The sequence below is a fragment of the Thermobia domestica genome, chromosome 4 (assembly GCF_964235325.1).
Source record: "Thermobia domestica chromosome 4, izTheDome1.hap1.1, whole genome shotgun sequence".
Classification (NCBI taxonomy): domain Eukaryota; kingdom Metazoa; phylum Arthropoda; class Insecta; order Zygentoma; family Lepismatidae; genus Thermobia; species Thermobia domestica.
The window spans coordinates 16,718,259-16,738,241 of record NC_137457.1 but is presented as its reverse complement, the minus strand read 5'-3'; positions in this window follow the sequence as shown (position 1 = coordinate 16,738,241).

The window sequence follows — 19,983 nt, the reverse complement described above, 5'->3', positions numbered from 1 at the left end:
AGTCTCTGAACCATGGAATGTAGCGTTGCCAACCAATACTCAAAGTTTATTCTTGTTTCGATTCTTATCTCGAAAACGAGACGAACAGTTATGTTTCCTTCCTCGTCTCAAATTTCAAAAAATAATTTTCTCGTGTCGTTTTTAAGACGTCAATCGGGATGAGAAACTTATCGTCTTGTGGGCAACACTAGTTTATATATATCAAATCAAGCCTCATATATCGAAATAAGCATTATATCTCAAACTAGACTTCGGCTAGCTGGGGGTTCCGAATGTGGCCGAACGTATAAGCACACCGAAATTCAAGTTTTCATTTTAATTCCAAGTATCTAAAATAAGAGATTATAGGTCAAAAAACACCCATTTAAATAACATGGGGAATTTATTCATCTCCCCTCTAGACCCCTTAAAAATTAAAAATATTCACTTTCTGCAATAATCCTGTAGGTTAGTCCTTGAAAGCTATAATCATGCCAAATTTGAACTTTCCACGTCAACCGAAAGTACCCTAAGAAAGAAAGTACATTTAATTTATGTCAGTTCATATAGTTTTATATATATAAGTCTATGGCCTATGGAACCCGGAGGTTCAATGCGGCGTTCACGAAAGCTCTCCACTGACTTCTATCCTTAGCTAACTGCATCCTGTTTCTAATTTGTATTCCAATCTTTGCGAGATCCATCTTCATATTGTCCTCCCATCTGCGCCTAGGTCTTCCTAATGGTCGTTTTCCGATTGGTCTTCCAGCCAAGACATTGAAAGCGTTTCTACTTTCTTCCATTCTAGCTACATGACCTGCCCACCTAAGCCTCCTAGACTTGACGAACCTAACAATGTTTGGTAAACCGTATAAATTATGTAATTCCTCGTTATGAAGTTTCCGCCATTCCCCATTCCCGTTCCTCTTGGGTCCGAATATTCGCCTCAGGATCTTGTTCTCAAATAGTTTCAGTCTATGTTCTTCCCTCAGAGTAAGTGACCATGTTTCGCAACCATACAGAACAACAGGCATGATTATCGTTTTGTATATTTTAAGCTTCAGATTCCTCGACAGAATTCGCGACGATAAGAGATTTTGATTCGAATAGTATCAAGAATTCCCTGCTTTTAGTCAGCATTTAATTTCTTCGTGAATATGATTTTCGTCTGTTAATATTGACCCTAAATATTTGAAGGTATCCACTATATCAAAAGTATTATTTAATATTTTAAGGCATCCGTAATTTGCTGTATTCCGGTACCGACGCACTTCCATGTATTTAGTTTTTTCTGCATTTACTTCTAAACCCATGTCCCTGCAAACGTTTAAGATCTCTGCATTTCTTTCTATTGTTCTCCTATCATCCCCTATTAAATTTACATCAGCATATGCCATATATATATATATATATATATATATATATATATATATATATATATATATATATATATATGTGTGTGTGTGTGTGTGTGTGTGTGTGTGTGTGTGTGTGTGTGTGTGTCAAATACAGTTCCATTTTATATGTTTCATATTACAAAAATCTAACAAAGTTAACGTGGGAACACAATACAGAGCATTTATCGACGTTTTATTATCCAATTCAGTACAGGACAATGTGATCTCGGAAACTATAGGCTCTAGAAAGATGACGTTTTCACCGATCGATTGCAAATTTTGCGTAGATTGTCCAGTTCTAATTGAATATTTAAAAAAAACATGGCCATTATTTCTTTGTTACATTTTTTAGAGTACGCTGCAAGCGATGAAATTAAAAAAAAAAAACCTAAAGCATCATATCCTATGCATTATACAATCCAACACCACAATGTTGTATATTGGGGTTGTATATGTCTCAGGCGTTTGTTCCATCGCCAAATAATAGTGAAAAAGGAAGGATAACCATTTCTCGACTCTTAAGATAAATCTTTACTTTTTGAGGGTTCTGCCCAATGAACACCATATATAACTGACATTATAATTAATTGTATATGTAATGTATTTGCATATTACATACTGGATGCAAGAAGAAAGAAAACACTGGTCATATATGAATTAGAAACTCCAACCGGAAGTAGGCTGAAATCTTGCAAACTGTGCGAGATATTGAGAAAAAATAATCGAAAAAATCTCCCCTTTATGATACCCCTTATCGATTTTTTTTTAATCAAGACGTCTTTCACTTGTGTCTGTAAAGGAGCATGTACATATGTTGTGAGGAATGAAAAGGAGATTTATGCTCGTATGCGAATGATGCGCTGTGTAGAGAGCGCAGGTTCTGTTAGTTATTATATATAAATTTACAGAAGGAAGCGAGAAAAACTTTTTGAAAATCAAAATGAAACGAGAAATAATTCTTCGACAATTAATACTAGAAAATTTATTTTTCATCTTGTCCCATCTTCAACATAAGTATAGTGTCTCCATAGGTCTCTCGCCGAAAATCGTTCTTGGAATTTTGTTTACGAAACAGACACGTATTAGCCACTGAAAAACAGAGAAAGGTGAGCGCAAATCCAAGTTAATGAATGAATTAAGTATTAAAGTAATGAATATTTCAAAGAAATCATATACGCCGTTTCTTCTCGGCAACAACAAACGAGTGAGTATATTTTGGTTAATGTAACTAATGCTTTTACATAGCTAAATTGCTAGTGTGCGTACTTTTTGTAACAGAAATTACAAGTTCGATTATATATAAGACAATTTTCGTACTACAAGTATGTCATAAATCTTAAAATATTCTGTTACACAATATCTGTATTACAGTACAAAAATATGCAGGTTAGTTTTCAAAGCATAAGTATAGCTTCTAGTGTTGAACTGTCTGTATCTACCTTTCTGCTAGTTTCTCGATTTCATGTTGAAAATATGTTCTGTGCTTAGATGCAAAGAAGTTAATTACCCCTTTCTGTTGGTGATGCAAAGTGGTTTCAGGAACTGCACCATGCACCAAAACTTGCAGTAATCCGAAGCAACAAGGTCAGGAATATAAGTTAGTTGTGGTATCACTTAGATGCCATCAAATACCTTTATTTTCTGTTATGTGTTTTGAAGTTGAATTGATTTTGTGATATCCTCTTGCAACGTTGGAGTGCTTTGGGTTCAGCAGTGCAGGATATTTTTGGCATACTGCATCATATACATCCAACCGTTCCAGATAAAGGTCTGCATTGATGGTACGATTATTACGAACGAACTCGGAGTGAATCACCCTCTCGTAGGTCCACTGCACATACAATATGACTTTACATTCAAAACGGCCCTGTTTGACGAGCAGTTTTGGAAATTGTCCCTTGCTTAACCACTGTTCCTGCACATTTGATTTAAAAAAGAAATACTTTTTATCCCATGTTACAACCCGATTGAGGAAACGTACATTATGTGGATCTTGCAATAGTTTTCAGCATACATCAATTCACTTCTAATCTTGAGTTGGCTCGATTTATGTGGCACAACGCGGCAGTTCCAAATGGTTTTCTCGAGTTTCTGAAGTTAATGCATTACAGCGTACTAGGATAAGCCTAGTTTGTTTGATAATCATTGTGCGTTGGTCGATAGATTTTCCCCAGTGGCGTATCGTATGACCTTAGAATCTGTTACCCTGAGGTGGCAGGACTTTGACTGATGTTTGACATTTTTACAACATATGTTAAATTCTGGAACGAATGAACTGCTGCGCTATACTTCACAGCGCCTTTCCCTTTCGCATGACAAAAGTTTTGAGTTACTGCCGGAGCGTTATGTCTGAGTTCGAACTCACGGAGTGACAGTTCAGTATTAGATGATGAACACATCATTACTGCAACTAAGAGCTGACTGGAGATACTGACTGAGTGTCCTCCTCCGTAGAGCCCCGATGGCTCAGTGGTAGAGCGTTCATTCTCATGGGTGGGGTCTTAGTTCGATCCCAGTTTGCGCCAAGTGAGCTTTGTGGTTGATAAACACCGTGTGGGTGTTTTCTCGGAATTCTCCCGTTTCTTCCCACTTTCTTCATTCCACCGTTTCATTCACATCTCATCATCACCTCCTCCCTTAGCCTAGCTGGCACATTCGTGGAACGTAAAACTCGATTTCATTTGCGTCCCCTGTGATAAATAGCCGTTTCCCACACTCGTTCTTGGGCTAGTTTGAACTTGTACTTAAGGTTCATCACAGCGTATACACGTTCTTGCTGTTTGTACGGTAGAAAAATTGCAGGCGTATAACTAACTCTTGTCCAACTGGGGATAGTAGTATTCTGATTCCGTAACATACTATGATCCTTACCAGAACACTAAAATTGGGGGGACGAGGTAATTTGTTTCAGTAGGACACTTGAATTCACTTTACGAAAATAGTTTCGTAGTTCGTAAATGCTATATTTATAAAATTTTCCTTCTTGAGCTACGCAACAAGAAAAACTTTGAAGATAGATTGAAAAATTATAATAATTTATTGTGATTTCAACAGCTTCCGATAGTAATTATTCTGATATAACTTCTCTTCTTGAATTTCTAAAAGGAAGTAACGATTGCATATATACTTTGTTCATCGATTCATGAAATTTCTTTGTAACATGAATGGCACAAACATCCATAGTAACAGAACGGCAAAGTTGAGAAGAAAGAAAGAAACTTCCGCATTGCATTTATGAGTTTATGCTTAATCGTATACAACGGGGACAGAAGCACAGAAACTGAGAACAGTTCAAAGTTGTCCATTCTCTTCAGATAAGCTCCCTTCAGTATCATTAGTCTACCGCTTCAGATCGCTCGAAAATAAAATAAATCTTAAAAAGTTTTACGTTACGCAGTTTTGCCGGCTACACTAAAGGAGACGGTGATGATGAATGAAATAGTGGAATGAAGAAGGTGAGAGGAAACGGTAGAACCCCGAGAAAACACGCACACAGTGTTTGTCCACCACAAAGTTCATTGGCACGAGCTTGGATAGAACCAAAGACCCCATGCACAATTGGTGAACCCTCTACCACTGAGCCACCGCCCCCCCCCCAAGTCGCATGATTAGAACACGCCAGCTAGTCCACCCCATAACCAAAGTGGAACTTCCTTTTCCTTATTGCAACGAAATAAATTTTCAAAAATCCTATTCACCACTTATTATTAACAGCCGGGTGGGTCTTAATATTTAATGTTAGTAGTATCTGCATCAGTCCGTTACTGTATACTACAACTATTGAACAAAATCAAATTTTTGAATTGTATCTTTTTAATAGACAGCTAGAGTGATTATTTTGGCTAGCTCTTTATTGGAATCAATCCGTTAAGATCTTCACGGGTAAAGGTGACATTAACGTTGACGATTCATATCCCAATTCGCATACATGATATAGTGACCGCTTTTAACTACCAGTTAAATAATTTATTTATAAATGTAAGTTTCACGTGACTCTATCTTTACTACATTTTCTTTATTTTTTAATATGTAAGCTTTATTTATCTAATTAACAAATAAAAGTTTCAGATGAGGCTGAAGTCAACCGCTCAGTTTACAGCGGGAAGAGTTCAACAGCCCGGAACAGTTCCTACCTACTGGACTATAACCACCTCTGAATACCAGAAATAGCGATCATAGGGTCTGATGCACTAACCATGCATTAGGTATACAAAATTGGTAGTTTTTGGTCACCTAAAGTCTAAGTTAAAGAGTCTTCATCCCGGTGAAATTTAAATACCGCTAATTTTACAGTAATTATGTGATATCTTCAAATAGATAAAATATAATTGAAATATGGAACAAGAGCGCCCTAGACAATATTATTTTGCGTGAGGTACTGTTGTCACAAGTCACCTAGTAGCTTTCCGTTTTCAGCTGTTTAGAAACGCAAAAATAAATGCCGATTTTCAACATGTCTTGAAATCGAAAGCAGATAAGTGAGTCGTGATAACGGTTTCTCAGGTAAAATAATATTGTCTAGGGCGCTCTTGTTTCACATTTCGATTATCTTTTATCTATTTGAAGATATCACATAATTACTGTAAAAATTAGCGGTATTTTAATTTCGCCGGGATGAAGACTCTTAACTTGGCCGTAAGTGTGTAAAATTTAATTTAAAGTTTCTAAGTCTGTGGACTTCTTTGAGGGGGGGAAAAAAGTTGCGAATCATACACAGTTTCGAAAACATTATTTTGGTGTTTTTGGTTCATAAAAGGACTAAATAAAAAAAAGTTAACGTTCGCATTGCAAAGAAAATCTTGATTTTAAGTTTCCTTTGTTGCAATAAAGGACAAAGAAACAATATTGAGAGAACTGGAAAACCAAAGAAGAAAGTCTGTTCGAAAACAACAACTTGTTGCATCGCCCGCTTATTGCTCTACGGAGAGCTGTATCACGTGTTCTTTGTTCTGATAATAGGAGCTACAAAGGCAGATGTTATGTAATGTACTTACCAAAGGAAGACCCGAAGAATCGCTAAATGAAAACAAAAAAAAAAGTTATTCTTTTGGTTTCATTCACTTCAAAATTTTATAATCATACTTCCGTTGCACTGAACACTACTAGGTTATCATAAAGGAACAAAAGATCAAACGCGAACTTCCCTATTTCCGTTTTTCTTTTTTCTTTTTTTTTACCTGTTCAAAATTCACTCCTCTTTAAAATTTCTCTGTTCACTTTTTTTTTTTCAGAATTTGTTGCAGAAAACGGTAATAAAAAGAGAGAATCCCAGCCGCGTATTGGAGTTCGCGAGTTTCACTACCACATCGCGCGATCCACCCAATATGTGAAAGATAGAGAACGTAATTCACTTCCAACAGTTCACAAGAACACTTGTGCCAGCACTGGAACAACACCACTTCGGAGCCTTTACCTCTTTACCCCCATACGCGACTCATGACGTCATTTGGCAGCGTTGCTAACTTACAGTACAGAATATTGTCAGGAATTTCGAGCACCAGTTCTTTTGCTCCTTTTTATTCACGGCAAGTGTAGCGGATTTAAGAAATTGTTTCGTTCGTAGGTATCCAATGTTGTATCAATACGTAATTTATTCGTGCGTTTCCTAAGACTTCTCCTCAAATATAAGTCACTGAAGCTATATACGAGTAAAACATCGAAGCCCGACCGAACTCAATTTATTATTAAATCAAGTGTAGTAATATCGTAATCCCTCCTCGCACAGAATTAACATATCCTTAAAAGCGACTATTTTAAATGCGTTCCGCCGAAATAGTCTTGGTAATGTTAATTAAAATCTACAATTCACTAAATAATAATAATAATAATAATAATAATAATAATAATAATAATAATAATAATAATAATAATAATAATAATAATAATAATAATAATAATAGACCTATGAAAACACAGTTACCATTTCCGAAAAAGAAACCTACGAATTCTACATTTTGCACATTTGTATATCAGACACTGTATTTACTCGACTGGTACATCGAGGGCGCTGTGGCTCAGTGGCAGAGCGTTCACCTCCGGTGCTTGAGGTCCCTGGTTCGATCCCACCCGTGTGGACTTTGTGGTGGACAAACACTATGCTCTACGCGAGCTCTAGGAAGAAAGGCGTGACTATTCATAGTGATTGTCGAGAAATAATAAGCAACATTGCTGAATTCTGTGACCGCGAATCAAGAGAGAAACAGTGTTTAGTAGCTCTTGGTCAAGCCACAAAACGTGCTTCTAGAGCTACTGGTTTGTCTGAATGAACTATAAAAAGAATTCGCAAGGAGTCTCTTACACGGAAAATGCATTCTACGACACGAAAACTGATTTCTCCCGGTAAACCCAGGAAAAGACCCGATAACAGAAATGTCATTGTAGACGATTTTGATTTGTGTGTTATAAGAAATGCTGCGATTGAAATGTACGTGTCAGATCACATTGTACCAACGTGTGCTAAGCTCTTAACTGTAGTGCGGCAAAAAATTCATTTTCCTTCGAAAATAGACTCACTGCGCAAGGTATTGAGACAGTATGGTTTCATTTGGAGGAGATGTAACAATAGGAGAAAGGCGTTGATTGAAAGACCAGATATTGTAACGTGGAGGAGTAAATATTTAAGAGCTGTCAAGAGATATCGGGGAGAAAATCGCGCTCTGATATATCTTGATGAAACTGGAGTCGACAGCAACATTACAACAAAGAAGTGTTGGCAGTCAGACGATGTCGTAGGGGTTCATGCGAATGCTAGTTCTGCATGTCGACTCATAGTTGTGTATGCAGGAAGCATTAATGGATTTATGACGAACGCGTGTCTTATATATCGGGTGTTGCAAAATAAGTGCTACAACTCTTGGGAGGTAAATCCTGCCACTGAGACAAGAAAAAAAGTTCTCTTGAACTTTCGGCTACCGGACATAATTTTAGATCTACAAGGTTCCGAAAGCGTGGGAAAATAACTTTCGGACGCTAATAGTTCGGAAACTATCCAACGTAAAGAAGGCGAGTAAAAAATTCACTGAAGAAGTCATACCTGCTGTATTGAATTTTGCATGTTTCACAATCCTACCATGCACGCGCAAGGGATTCCCCAAAGGAGTCGTGGATAATCTGCTAAATGAAAGTTGGTCTAAATGGATATGAATTGATAGGGTTTCTACCAGGTAATAATAATTCGTTTGTATTAAGTCGATATCTAGAACAAATAAAAAATGGCGGAAACTTTCATGCTCGTTGTGTGTGGTTGCATAATGGCCAGGTACGGATGCTGGCCAACAGTGAAGTTCTGAGTATTAAGTGTAGCGAATTTGTACTCAGATGCTCTAGAAAGACATCTGGAGTGTCGGTGGAGCACAACAGATGGAGCAGGGTGATTCACATGTGTGGAAACACGTAACGAAAAATGCCCAGAAATGCACTCATACTCAGTAAACGTAAGTTCAAAGCGTTGGAAGTGTAAGGATTAGCGTCAAGAACATGAAAACCAATTCACCAATAATATTCCCTCAAACCGACGCAATATGATGCGCACGGTTGCATACCAATAAGGATGCAACAACTGAGGCCAAGTTAAAATTGTGCAAAGGGACTCACTAAGAAACTGGGTAAACTAAATGAATGTCTCTAGTGGGATCACATGATCGATATTGAAATGTGCACAATGTGTGTGTTGATATAGACATATAGCTAATGGACAAATGTGAACATGTGCCACTACTGCTGGGACACCGTCCCACGTGGGAAAAATAGGAAAATAACTACTCGGGTTCTGAATCTGAGGCCGTGGGCTCCCAGTAGGATTGGAAACTGCGACCACGCGAGCGAAAGCGAGCGCTCTAGCCCTGAGGCTCGAGGGAGCCTGACTTTCTCTGTATACATTTCTTTGAGTACCCACTTTGTATGGCAAGCGCTCTTGTACAGCCTCCTGCCATGCTTGTTAGCTACATTTTGTTACTCCTGCTGCACAGTTGTAAACAATCAGAGCTTTAAGACGTTTCTTCCTATTTCTCATGTCGTTTTATTTTCCATATGTATGGTGTTCCAGCCGTAGTGTTACATGTGCCAAATTGGTTTATTTTCGTCTTTGTTTTGGCATGTGTACTGTGTGTAAGATACATATTTCTGGAGGTATTTTTATATCAAGTACGTCATATGTCCCAGAAGACGTGAGACATGATACAAGTTTGTTATTTTCACGCTCTATCACAATTTGAACCATTGATTAAGAGATTTCTTTTCATATATGTCGACTGTGGGACAATGTCCCAAGCAAAATGGGGCATTGATACAATCTTGTTCTAATTACGTTCTACCAAAAAGTGCACCAGATGTAATAGCAGAATGTACAATGTTATTTTCCTAGTTTTTGCATATGAGACGGTGTCCCAGCAGTAGTGGGACATGTTGACATTTGTCCATTAGCTATATGTCGATATCAACACACACATTGTGCACATTTCAATATCGATCATGTGATCCCACTAGAGACATTCATTTAGTTTACCCAGTTTCTTAGTGAGTCCCTTTGCACAATTTCAACTTGGCCTCAGTTGTTGCATCCTTATTGGTATGCAACCGTGCGCATCATATTGCGTCGGTTTGAGGGAATATTATTGGTGAATTGGTTTTCATGTTCTTGACGTTAATCCTTACACTTCCAACGCTTTGAACTCACGTTTACTGAGTATGAGTGCATTTCTGGGCATTTTTCGTTACGTGTTTCCACACATGTGAATCATTCTGCTTCATCTGTTGTTCTCTACCGACACTCCAGATGTCTTTCTACAACATTTGAGAACAAATTTGCTACACTTAATACTCAGAACGTCACTGTTGGCCAGCATCCGTACCTGGCCATTATGCAACCACACACAACGGGCATGAAGGTGTCCGCCATTTTGTATTTGTTCCAGATATTGACTTAATACAAACGAATTATTGTTACCTGGTAGAAACCTTATCAATTCATAACCATTTAGAGCAATTTTCATTTGGCAGATTATCCGCGACTCCCTAAGTTCCTTTGGGGAGTCCCTTGCGCCTGAATGCTAAGATTGTGAAACATGCAAAATTCAATAGAGCAGGTATGACTTCTTCAATGAATTTTTTACTCGCCTTCTTTACGTTGGATAGTTTCCGAACTATTAACGTCCGAAAGTTATTTTCCCACGCTTTCGGCACCTTGTAGATCTAAAACTATGTCCGATAGCCGAAAGTTCAAGAGAACTTTTTTTGTCAGTGGCAGGATTCACCTCCCAAGAGTTGTAACACTTATTTTGCAACACCCGATATAAGGCAGGTAGTAGTACAGGTGATTATCACGGTCAAATGAATGGTGAGAATTTCCAGAAGTGGGTTAGAGAGAAACTTATCCCAAATATTCCTCCTCAGTCTGTCATAGTAATGGCAGACCATTCAGCCATTCAGCACAAGCAGAAAAAGTTCCTTCGGGCTATAGCTTGAAAACCGATATCCTCTCCTGGCTAAAATCTCGACAAATTAGCTGTGAGGAAGGCGGAATTAATTGCTATAATTCAAGTCAACAAACCTCGTGAGAAAACGTGTCGTGTAGACAAATTACTTGAAGAACATGGCCACACAGTGCTTCGTCTTCCCCCGTGCTCGCGTCATTTAAACCCAATAGAACTTTCATGGGCAAAGGTGAAAAAATATATAAGTGATCATAACACGACAGGGTCACTTTCATTCACAGCACTCCAGGAACTTACCTCAATTGCAATATCATCATGCACTTCAGAAGATTGGAAGGGCTTCTGTCAGCATGTCGAAAAAATAGAAAAACAGTATTGGAAGCGGGACGGCTTGATGGAAAATGAGGTAGAAAAAATTTTGATTTCGTTTGGAGGAACAGAAGATAGCGACAGTGAGCCGTCAGATGATTCGGAGGGTGCATTCGAGGATGAAACAGATGATGACAATGACGAATTGGCACAACCGTTATCACAGTAAAGGGTAAGTACCCTATTCATTTTGTTTTGGCTCTAATTTTTGTCATACTTGCTACAGTGTCAGGCGTTGCAACGATATTCCTTAGTAAAACATGAAGTTGGACGTTAGGGATACGCACAAGACAGGAATTGAAGCTGTCTCGACTCGAAATTATGTCGTGAAAGTGATGTCTCGTCTCAAAAAGTAAATATGTTTCTATTGGAAGCATTCTGTCTCGACTGGAATTTTTTGACGAAAATTCTGCCTCGTTTCGAGCGAAACCCTAGTGGACGTTACTTAAATGGAATCGCAGGTATCACTATTCATCTCAGCGACTCCAAAAAAACTGTGGAATCGACAGTATCATCCGTCGTTTTCCGTTGGTTGTACGCATATCTCCCTCCTCTCCCCCGCCCTAGGGGTGTTAAATTCGCAGTATTTCTCTCTAGGGTATAAGTGATATTTGTACCAAGTTGATTGGAATTGCTCGAAACCTATACTGGCACACACGCACACGCAATTATATATATATATATATATATTTCCGCGGATACATCATATGATCAAGGGGGGCTAGACTGTATATAGTCTTCAAATTGTCCAGTAAAGGATAAAATCAACTGTCATTTATGCCGTGTAAATTTTGAGGTAAAGGGGGAGCGTACTATAGCCTCTATAGTTCCCTTGGATCCGCCTATATGTGTATATATACATATATCGGGTGTTGCAAAATAAGTGTTACAACTCTTGGGAGGTGACTCCTGCCACTGAGACAAGAAAAAAAGTTCTCTTCAACTTTCTGCTATCGGACATAGTTTCAGATCTACAAGGAGCCGAAAGCGTGGGAAAATGACTTTCGGACGCCAATAATTCTGAAACTATCCAACGTAAAGAGGTCGGGTAAAAAATTCACTGAAGAAGTCATACCTGCTCTATTGAATTTTGCATGTTTCACAATCCTACCGTGCACGCGCAAGGGATTCCCCAAAGGAACGTAGGGAGTCCCGGATAATCTGCCAAATGAAACTTGGTGTAAATGGATATGAATTGATAGGCTTTGTACCAGGTAACAATAATTCGTTTGTCTTAAGTCGATATCTGGAACAAATACAAAATGGCGGACACCTTCATACCCGTTGTGTGTGGTTGCATAATCGCCAGGTACGGATGCTGGCCAACAGTGACGTTCTGAGTATTCATCATCATCATCATAGGTATCTGCCTTTATTGGCAGGTCACTTGCCGCAGCTGAGAAGCTTCCATGCTCCACGGTCCTCCACTAACCTTTTCGTCTTCGCGTATGATCTTTCTGTTTTAATATCATCCATTAATTGTAGTCTCTTTCGCCCCCTCCCTCTCTTTCCCGCCACCATACCCTCTAGGACGTCCCTCATGATACAATCTCTTCTTAGGCAATGTCCCAACCAGTTTCTCTTCCTCTTCCTAATAATATCTAAAAGTGTTCTTTTCTCACCCACCATTTCTAACACTCTCTCATTCGTTTTCCGCTCGATCCAACTAATTCTTTCCATTCTTCTCCACGCCCACATTTCGAAGGCTTTCTGTCGATTTTCGTCACCTTTACGTAAGGTCCACCTTTCCGCCCCATACAGTACAACACTCCACACGAAGCATTTTATGAGTCTTTTTCTCAACTCTTTGTTCAAGGTCCCACAAAACAGACTTCTCTTTCTTTTAAAGGCTTCTTTCGCCATTCCTATCCTTGCTTTTATTTCACGTTCGCATTTCATGTCATTACTAAGAACACTACCCAGATATCGAAAACTATTCACTTGTTCTATTTTCTCCCCTCCTACTTTTATATTTGACACAGACCCCTTCGTTCCAATCACCATGGCTTTTGTCTTTCTAACATTTATTTTCATCCCATATTCTTCAAAGCCCTTTCTCATTTTTTCTAACATTTTATTGATTTTCTTTTCAGATTCTGCAACAAGCGCCATATCGTCTGCAAATCTTATACATCTAATCATTCTACCTCCTACCGAAATGCCATCATCATCATGTAGGCTCTTTTTCACTATTTCTTCTAGATAGACATTAAATAGTGTTGGCGAGAGGCAGCATCCTTGTCGAACTCCCCTTCCAATTGCACTCTCTTCCGTCAGTTCTTCCCCTATCCTAACACTTACTTGTTGGTTCATGTATAAGTTTCTGAGTATTAATTGTAGCGAATTTGTACTCAAATGCTCTAGAAAGAAATCTGGAGTACGGTAGAGCACAACTCATGAAGCAGGGTGATTCACATGTGTGGAAACACTTAACGAAAAATGCCCAGAAATGCACTCATACTCAGTAAACGTGAGTTCAAAGCGTCGGAAATGTAAGGATTAGCGTCAAGAACATGAAAGCCATTGCCAATTCACCAATAATATTCCCTCAAACCGATGCAATATGATGTGCATGGTTGCATACTAATAAGGATACAACAACTGAGGCCAACTTGAAATTGTGCAATTGGACTCAGTAAGAAACTGGGTAAACTAAATGAATGTCACTAGTGGGATCGCATGATCGATATTGAAGTGTGGCCAATGTGTGTGTTGATATCAACATGTAGCTAATAAACAAATGTCTACATGTCCCACTATTGCTGGGACATCGTCTCACGTGCGAAAAATAGGAAAATAACTACTCGGGTCTTGAATCTGAGGCCGTGGTCTCCCAGTAGAATTGGAAACTGCGACCACGCGCACAAAAGCGAGCGCTCTAGTCCTGAGGTTCGAAGGAGACTCACTTTCTCTGTATTCATTTCTTTGAGGAGTACCCACTTTGTTTGGCAAGCCCTCTTGTACAGCTTTCCGACATACTTGTGTGTTTCATTTTGTTACTCCTACAGCACAGTTGTAAACAATCAGAGCTTTAAGACGTTTCTTACTATTTCTCATTTCGTTTTATTTTCCATATGTATGGTGTTCCAACTGTAGTGTTAAATGTGCCAAATAGGTTCATTTTCGTCTTTGTCTTGGCATGTGCACTGTGTGTAAGATACGAATTTCTTGAGGTATTTTCCTATATTTCGAGTACGTCATATGTCTCAGAAGACATGATACAAGTTTGTTATTTTCACGCTCTATCAGAATTTGAACCATGCATTAAGAGATTTCTTTTCATATGTGTCGACTGTGGGACAATGTCCCAAACAAAGAGAGACATTGATACAATCATGTTCTAGTTACGTTCTACCAAAAGGAGCATCAGATGTAATAGCAGAATGTACAATGTTATTTTCCTACTTTTCGCACGTGGGACGACATGTTGTCATTTGTCCATTAGATACATGTTGATACCACCACACACATTGACCACATTTCAATATCGATCATGCGATCTCACTAGTGACATTCCTTTAGTTTACCCAGTTTCTTACTGAGTCCAATTGCACAATTTGAACTTGGCCTCAGTTGTTGCATCCTTATTAGTATGCAACCATGCACATCATATTGCATCGGTTTGAGGGAATATTATTGGTGAATTGGCAATGGCTTTCATGTTCTTGACGCTAATCCTTACATTTCCGACGCTTTGAACTCACGTTTATTGAGTATCAGTGCAATTTTCCTGGGCATCTTTCGTTACGTGTTTCCACACATGTGAATCACCCTGCTTCATCTGTTGTGCTCTACCGACACTCCAGATGTCTTTCTAGAGCATTTGAGTACAAATTCGCTACAATTAATACTCAGAACGTCACTGTTGGCCAGCATCCGTACCTGGTGATTATGCAACCACACACAACGGGCATGAAGGTGTCCGCCATTTTGTATTTGTTCCAGATATCGACTTAAGACAAACGAATTATTGTTACCTGGTAGAAAGCCTATCAATTCATATCCATTTACACCGAGTTTCATTTGGCAGAGTATCCGGGACTCCCTACGTTCCTTTGGGGAATCCCTTGCGCGTGCACGGTAGGATTGTGAAACATGCAAAATTCAATAGAGCAGGTATGACTTCTTCAGTGAATTTTTTACCCGACCTCTTTACGTTGGATAGTTTCCGAATTATTGGCGTCCGAAAGTCATTTTCCCACACTTTCGGCACCTTGTAGATCTGAAACTATGTCCGATAGCAGAAAGTTGAAGAAAACTTTTTTTCTTGTCTCAGTGGCAGGAGTCACCTCCCAAGAGTTGTAACACTTATTTTGCAACACCCGATATACGATATATCAATCACTCATACTTGTAAAATACATATTTAAATACAGAACTTATACGTTGTGCACAAGAAAAGGAATGTATTAATTAGATAGCATGAGAACTCGTATAGGAAAGGACTTGCCGAAACCCCCGTGCGAAAAGTGGGTGAGCCCATACCTACGTCACACTACTTCTGCTAGGGTTCTTCTCGTCATCCGTTGGCTGTAAGTGTGTGATGAACACAATGTCCATCGGTTTTCTTGGGATACTCCCGTTTCCTCCCACATCTGATTTCACCAGTTTCCACATCACCATTCATTGCCTTAAACATCGTCTCTCTTAACCTAACGAGGATAATTGTGAAACGTTTCATTGTGAGGCGTTTCATTTTTATGTACGGGTTGTAACTCCTATCCTCAGATTGCTGCTTTCGAGATTGTCGACATGAGAGATGGACGTGATATGTCGAGATTGTCAACGATTCCCAAGGTGACAACTCCTATCAAATCCATAACTCATTGTTTACCAGGCCCACATTTTAATTCAGGTATTGAACATTTTTCTACCTGAAAAAAGTTTATTGCATGCAATTGACGATTGGACGTGTCATTTCTTTTTTGTTTCACATATAAGAAGTGTCTTACCTTTCTTTGGTGCCACCTTTGCATTGCAACTGTTTCCAATCCATTCCTACAATAGGGAAATTTCAAACATGAATAATACAGAACGTTCAAAAATTCTCTATACACCTGAATCGTGGCAAGTCAAAGTCGCATTCAAAGTCACATGAAATAAAATTTTATGCGAAGGTTTGCAACACTGCTATATTATAGCCTTGCGCGAAGTTCCTTTCTTAGATTCCAGTTGGCAAAGGGACGTTGAAGTGATTGTTGCATCTAGTTAGCGATCTATGAAATAATGGTGTTAACTTTGGAACAACGAATACACGTATTCCTGGTTGAACATGTGTTCCGTGAACAAGGTGAGTACAAACAGACAGTCAAAGATAAGTTTGCAGCTAGGTTTCCGGATACACCTGTTCCGAATCGTCACACTGTAAGGGCACTGATCGATAAATTTAGATAGATTGGAACGGTAATGGACTATAGTCGAAGTGGTAGACCCTCAACGCTCGATGGAGAAAAAATGCTACACTAATCGGATGCAATGCAACTTAGCCCCCATAAACCACTTCGAAAACTTGCCCAGGAAGAAGCAATAAGTGTTGGTACGGCACAAAAGGCGGTTCGTAAGAAACTGCGTCTTATCCCGTATAAGGTGAGAGCGGTGCAGCAGTTACTTCCTCCCGACAGTGTAAAACGAGTGCAGTATTGTGAATGGTTTACACGGTTTGTTGTGGACAAGTTTGACGATGTTTTGGATAATGTTTTTTATTCTTTTTTTTCTTTTTTTTTACTGATGAGGCCTGGTTCCATTTATCAGGTTACGTCAATGCCCAGAACTCACGTTTGTGGTGTGCAGAAAACCCACATGTCATACATGAAGTTCATTTGAATGACCAGAAGGTAGGGGTATGGATTGCAATATCCAGAAGAAGAATAGTCGGCCCCATATTTTTCAGACAAACAATAGATTCAACTCGTTATTGTGAAATTATTCACCAGTTCATGGGAGAAATAACGGAAGACGAAATTAGTAATGCTTGGATGCAACAAGACGGCGCTACAGCACATATAGCTCGCCAATCCATGAGATTACTGCAAGAGGTTTTTGGAGATCGAATAATTTCAAGGGGATTGTGGCCACCTCGGTCTCCTGAATTGTCTCCTCCGGATTTTTACTTCTGGGATTATGCAAAGAATTCTGTTTATAAAGGGAACCTCCACACGCTACAAGAACTCGAAACAGCTATCGAGATTTTGCTCATAGCATTCCACATGAACAACTTGTGAGAGTATTTGAGAACAAGAAGAAACGTGTGCAAGCATGTTTGGAGGCTCATGGGGGACATTTCCAACATTTGCTGTGAAAATGTGTGTGTATACGCTACGCCCTGTACATAGTGCTTTTATGCCATAAAATATAATAAATTTTGAGTAAAATTATTTTCTCGTTGCTTTGAATATGTGACAATTCAGGTGTATAGAGACTTTTTGAACGCTCTGTACAATTGCTTTCCACCGAACCTTAATCTCATGTTGCATTTTCGAGCTGTGGTCATTTGTGTCGCATTTAATACTAACTTTCGGTGATCTTTTATCGGCCAAACGACACACTTTCAGGTACTTGTTCCTATTCTCAAATTGCTTCCTTTTACATTGCTTATCATCACCCTAAAATTGTTGCCAGATCCACTTCCACTTCCACTTCACCTAACAGTAGGTGTTAAAAATTGAAGAGTGCAGACTTAAGTCTGTTTCACCCACGTCCTTAATATAGAAAACGATGTAAAATTATGCTTGTTAGTTGCAAGGTGTGTTATTAGGCCTTTTCCGGTGAAATTGAGAGAATAAGTTTGAGTAACGGTTCATTTTGTTAATAAAATTCTGCTATTATGTTTGTAAGAATATAAGTCTTTGTACAGTGTAATTAAGCGTTTTTTTTTCTTTTTTCACCGGAAGAAAAGATGCTTAAACATTTATATGTTGAATTATAATATTACTATTAGATTCCGGATTAGCATACTACAATTTTTCAGAGTGCAAGACCATTATCTTGAAGAAAGATTATGATGTAGTGTAAAATATCTAAATCATTTATTGTCAAAAGTTGTTTAATTGAGAATGGGCCGTAGCCATAGCGTTGATGTAAAACTTTCATAACTATTGTCCTATGTTTAGATAATAGAGAGCAGTGAAAGAGAAGATGATCCAAAGTGCCTACTTGTTCATTACACCAACATAAAGGTGAAGTATTCTTACGAATTTTGTACAAGAGGTAAGGTGTGATTGCTGTATTGAACCTAAGTCTATAATATAGAATAATTTTGGATCTAGACCAAGAACGCAGGTCCTTCCACTTGTTAGAGCGAACAGGATTAATTTCCCAATAATAAGTTCCAGGACCTGTTCGGTTTTTGTTTTTCCATATGTCTGATTGTTCAGAAATCATCTGATCAATGTAATATTTAAAATTTAAAGGGGGGAAGTTTGATATTGGCGATAATTCCTGAGTCTCTTGCTTTTTTAGATAGGTTATCAACGATTTCATTTGATTTTATGTTTATATGACTGAGGACGTGAATGAATTCTATTGTATAACCCATGGATAGTAATTTGCAATAAATAGATTTGATGTTAAGTAAAGTCCAAGTAGATTTGATATTCCAATGAATAGAAGAAAGTGCCTTCAACACACTATAAGAATCCGTACATATACATGCCAGATCACGGAAGCACCTAGTGTATAACAATCAAAAAATAAGTTAATATTTTATTGTTATAATTCATGTTGCTTAGTTTTCTAAAAGCATCATTTTATTTTTCAATTGCAAACACAATGGTCAGAATGACCCCCTTGCAATAACTTATTAACTAGTATTTCTAATGTACAGTATGTTTAATTAACGGGTCGAAGGGTAAGGCGGAACATTTAGTTTTCATGTATGATGAGTCTATTATCTGTTCCGAATTGTTCTGTTTCAAAATCAATTTGTAACAATATATTTACATATTTGTCAGTTTTCTAGTGGTCACTTTTTTTTTATAACGTGTGCAATTTAATGGTAGAGTATTGTGGATGGTATCATTTTGTGCCTCATAAGGTAGGGAATGAGAAAAATGATGATGGATATGTCAGACCAGCGACTGGGAGAAGGTAGGAGAAATGATGGGTCATCGTTCGCTTAATACCCTGTAACTTCGCTCCCAATCATTCGATTTTAATTTACTTTCTTTTTAAAGAAAGGTCTAACACGGGAGGGTCCCACAAGTTGTCGCTAAAATCTGATTGCCTCATAGCACATCTGATAGAGCATCATGAGAAATGAACTTGAGCAAAACTTAAGGTGCTATGGACAGGATAGGAGCAAGTTGGCTTCAAAATTTGAATATCCAAAGAATTATATCATGAAATTATGTACGTTTAAAGTATATATCTTGAAAACTGTTAGAGCAATCAAAACAGAAGTAGCACAATGTAATGAGAACCAAATTCCCTATCGAAAACCATAAACAGTGTTGCCATAGGGGAAGCAGTGTTGCCAACTCAGCATAAAAATATTTTATTTCAAATAGCACTATATACAAGTTTGCACAGATCTAAAATGCACTATTATATCAATAAACATAACAGTGAAGTGTAGTGGTACAGTGTTGCACGCTATTGGAGCTAATTGTGCTGAAAATGTAACAATGAAGTCTGATGTGTGGGAACAAATGGTAATAAAAGAATGCATTAGAAAAATGTGAGGAGTTTGCAATATACTTCTGTAATCACGATGAATAAGCAGACAACTCGCGAAAACTAAATGATACACGCGAGGAAAGAAACACGTGTTTTCTAATTCAGTAAACTGGTTCTCCAGGTCATCTTATCAG